The following is a 4,623-nucleotide window of genomic DNA, read 5'->3' on the forward strand; positions in this document are numbered from 1 at the left end:
ACTGACACCGGACCCCGAAGGTCCACTCGCTCCAACCTAGGTAGACCCCCACTTAGGTACAGGGAAACTACTCTTTAAAAGGGGGGGGCTTTATGTGTTGAGTGTACCAGTTTGAAAGTTTTAAATGATAAGTAAAGATGATCAACCTCTATAAATCACTTGTAAGGCTACATCTGGAATATGGGAACCAGTTTTGGGCTCCACATTTTAAAAAGGACATTCAGAAGTTAGAGTCAGTTCAAAGGTGGGCAACTAGACTACTACAAGGAATGGAAGGCCTCCCATATGATGACAAGTTGAAAAAGTTATTAAGTGATTATTGGCTGCAATGGGGCTTTCTGGCTGGTGCCAGCCTCTCTTCTTAGCACACAGGAACCACAATCCCTACACCATGCTTCAATGGATTCTCTCATCCCAGCCCAGTAAAACTACATATTTTACACAGTCATAAGCAGCCCATGGGCATTCACCTGCATTCAAACCAATAACAGCTCATAGACCAGACAATCCATCTACCACTGGACCAAAGACAGGAAGTTAAATCCACTGCCTGCGGTAACCAACTTAATCCTATAGGCTACTCACACAACAAACCCAACAGAAAGGAAAAAAACATGGCTTCGATTATCCATCCAATGAAAACGCATAACCATTGTGAGCCATTGGACAATGCAATTGGACACATGGTGACATGGTGCACGGCCCAATGAATCAAGTCTTTACTTCATATTCACGGTTTAAGCCCTTGGGTTCTAATGTGCCCAGAGTACATATCCAGAAAGATTCTCTTTCTTTGAGCTAAACACAAGTCAACAATACATTGTAAGCAGATTCTATTACCAGTCCCACACCATTTTGTGACGCATAATCACACAGTGATCCAATTAAGATTCCAAGTCATCGAACATGTCCAAGCCATACGTAGAGGAGGCAATAGAATTAGGAAGCTCAAAGAAAGGGAATCTTTCTGGATATATACTCTGGGCACATTGGAACCCAAAGGCTTAAACCATGAATATGAAGTACAGACTTGATTCATTGGGCCATGCATGGACATAATGGACATAATTCTAATAGGCAGGACAGGTAATAAGGAGCACAAGGGATATGCTAAAATGTGTTGTGTGACAAGACAGACACAGGAAAGGAGATGATAACAGGTGTAGGGACCAACAAGGTGAGACAAGGGGTATCAGGATAGGGTCAAGTAGGTATGAATGTAGTAATGGGGCAGGCATAGAGAATTGTATGCGAATGTGAATTACAATAAGTCACTAAGGAAAGGAATATGTGAGTGTGTGCCTAATGTAAACTAATATTGTACTGGCAAAATTATAGATGGAAAGGGAGAAGGGGAGAGGGGAGAGAGGAGGCTGTAATTGACTACAAGGGTATGAGTTATGAGTGATCATAGGGATAGTGCTACATAAGTGGAAATACCTATGGAGGACCGGATGTGTAAGCGCATACCTTATACAAACCTATAGAGTGCTGATGGGTGAGAGTGTGATGTTAGATATAAGACATCCTATAGTGAATAGTGAGCCGTAATCAAGTGCAACAGGGATATTTCACGTGACTATGGGAACCTGGAAGGTAAAGAAAGGGGAGAAAAAACTGTTAGACAAGGTAATCAGACAAACATGACAAATAAAAAACAAGGAAGAATGGAACTCCATACATACTGGAGCCATATATAGTGTGAACACGAAAAAGAACCGGGCGTTAGAAAAAATGTGCACGGCCCAATGAATCAAGTCGGTTCTTCATATTCATGGTTTAAGCCCTTGGGTTCCAACGTGCCCAGAGTATATATCCAGAAAGATTCCCTTTCTTTGAGCTTCCTAATTCTATCGCCTCCTCTGCGTATGGCTGGGACATGTTCGATGACTTGGAATCTTAATTGGGCCACTGTGCGATTATGCGTCACAAAATGGTGTGGGACTGGTAATAGAATCTGCTTACAACGTATTGTTGACTTGTGCTTAGCACAAAGAAAGGGAATCTTTCTGGATATGTACTCTGGACACATTAGAACCCAAGGGCTTAAACCGTGAATATGAAGTACAGACTTGATTCATTGGGCCGTGCACCATGTCACCATGTGTGCAATTGCATTGTCCAATGGCTCACAATGGTTATGCGTTTTCATTGGATGGATAATCGAAGCCATGTTTTTTTCCTTTCTCTTGGGTTTGTTGTGTGAGTAGACTATAGGATTAAGTTAGTTACCGCAGGCAGTGGATTTAGCTTCCTGTCTTTGGTCCAGTGGTAGATTGATTGTTTGGTCTATGAGCTGTTATGGGTTTTAATCCAGGTGAATGCCCATGGGCTGCTTATAACTGTGTGAAATATGTAGTTTTACTGGGCTGGGATGAGAGAATCCATCGAAGCATGGTGTAGGGATTGTGGTTCCTGTGTGCTAAGAAGAAAGGCTGGCACCAGCCAGAAAGCCCCATTACAGCCAATAATCAACCGCTAGCCGCTGGAACTCGTTGCTCTAGATCATGTCAAACTCACACCAAGCAGGAATAGATACATTAGCCCACCATCCCACCCAAAGAGCAACTTCTGCTGCGCAGCTGGCTTTCTAGGCAGCAGCGCTATCGTGATGTCAGCGGGGGACATTGTGACAAGCCAGTGTTCCGTCACTTCATGTTGTGCACTGTTCAAACGGAAAATACATCAACAGGCAGACTACAGAAAAGCTTACTAACAAAGGTTAGAGAGGGGCTTTCTCAGAGGGCTTTTTACAGTTTGTCTATTCCCAATTAGCCATTTAAGTATGCTTAATGAAAGTACTAATTCTTTCATAGGCCGCCCATTCTTAGTATTTGACGTTCCTTATATTGCGGTATCAGGCTTCGCAGCAGGTTGCAAAACATTCATCACCCATGACTGTCCCCAATTGGGCTCAGAAGCTAAATGTCTATCATGACCTCTCTTTTTGAAAGTCCAAGAGCAAGCAAACTCTTCCTCCAGGAGAGGGAGCCAACAGATCACTAAAGACATCATCATTGCTCAAAGAAAACACCGAAAAACAATGGAAGCTTTAATTGGAGTGGAATCTGATAGACAGCACCTGATGCCAAGTCTGCATCTTCTAACACCTGCAGTCACTGCAGCAGCTGAATCCAATGTGTCCAAAAGGGATCTATTCTATTCAATTGCAAATGATCTAGATAAGACTGAGAATAAGATACTGCACGGGACATAGCAGAGTTGGTCAAGTTGAGTGGAGATGAGTTTGCTATTTGGCACAGCTTTTGCATCAATAAAGCAAGTAAAAGGTGTGAAAGATAAAAAAAAGGGTGAAAGTGTGAAAAGTGAATTGGCCAAATTGAGGTGCATATAAAGTTTTTGCTTTCTTTCAATTCACTAATGGGGCTCATTTGAATCAGGTGAATTGAGTTCTGCTTTTGGAAACTGGGTTAAGAAGGGGTGCACCGGTCCTGGAGGTACTGCAATACCAGGTCAATGCGTGGAGTGGACAGAGCAAGATTTTTTCCATCTCCTTGTTCTAAAAATCCATTTAATATATGGTCCCCAGAGAGGGGACGTATCAGATATTAAACTGATAAGAACAGATTTAATTTTTTTTTTTTTCTGTTTATCAGTAGGACTTCAAAATAACAAAGGTGATCGCCTCCCGTTGCCTGGGAACCGTCCAGGCACAAGAGGGCTATGTGTCACCAGAAGGCGCACACACTTCCTCAAGGCCGGCAGACGTGCAATCCCAGGCACCTTCCAGTACCGACCAAGGTAGCGTCCTCCGAAACTACACTTGATCTTAGCCAAAAGGCCGAGAAGCTATAACCCGAATTGGTTACGGCCTTGAGTGGCACCCTGGCCTATACCGGACACATCTTAGGGAGAGGGAGACAAACCCACGCCTACAGAAGACATTTTGTCACCCAAGCCAACCCTTGAAAAGGCTGTTTTGCAGAGCAAAAACAAGAAGAATGATGCTTTTTGCAGCCGCCGCCCACTGCAATTAATCTGAATAACTCCTCCTCCTCCAAGCACCTCCCCTCCCCCTTGCAGTCTTTCCAATTCATGATACAAAAAGACGGACGGACAGGACAGGACAGGACAGGCTGCCTGACTTTCCGTCACTGCCACCCTTTGCCATCCTTGCCCGTAGAAAGCCCTTTCATCATCCCCAAACCCTAATCTTTTCCCTTCCCTTCCCAGCTGCGTCTCACTCCCTTTCATTAGGAAGTGAGCGCAGCCTTTTCTCCGTTCTGCACATGCGCGACGTTAAACACAAATGCGCAGGCGTGCGTTCCATTAGCCTCACTGCATTCCACTCCCATACAGGAAGTGGGCGCAGCTATTACTACGGTCGCACATAAAAGAACCCACGGCCACCACTGCACACAGCTGACTCCACCACAGGACACCCACTTCTACACCAACGCAGGTAAGACAGGATCGGCACCTCTATGCTCCCGTTACAATCAGGCTCAGTCACCATGTGATAACGCTCTCAACTCTTTAGTTGCAGGCTCCCCTTGCTTCACCTCCACTGGCTGTGCTGCCATTTCCTCTCCCACCTGGAAGGTATACTTTATTCCACTATTTTCCTGTTTCTCTCTTCCCCCTTTTCCCATAACCTACTTT

At 44.5% G+C, this 4,623-nt stretch overlaps 1 pseudogene; it reads right to left on the reverse strand.

Annotated features, from left to right (window-relative positions):
* Nucleotides 1-3,436: 3,436 nt before the first annotated feature.
* Nucleotides 3,437-3,643, reverse strand: LOC142286493 (U2 spliceosomal RNA; annotated as a pseudogene).
* Nucleotides 3,644-4,623: the final 980 nt, after the last annotated feature.

The sequence above is a fragment of the Anomaloglossus baeobatrachus genome, unplaced genomic scaffold, assembly GCF_048569485.1.
Source record: "Anomaloglossus baeobatrachus isolate aAnoBae1 unplaced genomic scaffold, aAnoBae1.hap1 Scaffold_66, whole genome shotgun sequence".
In the NCBI taxonomy this organism is placed as follows: Eukaryota; Metazoa; Chordata; class Amphibia; order Anura; family Aromobatidae; genus Anomaloglossus; species Anomaloglossus baeobatrachus.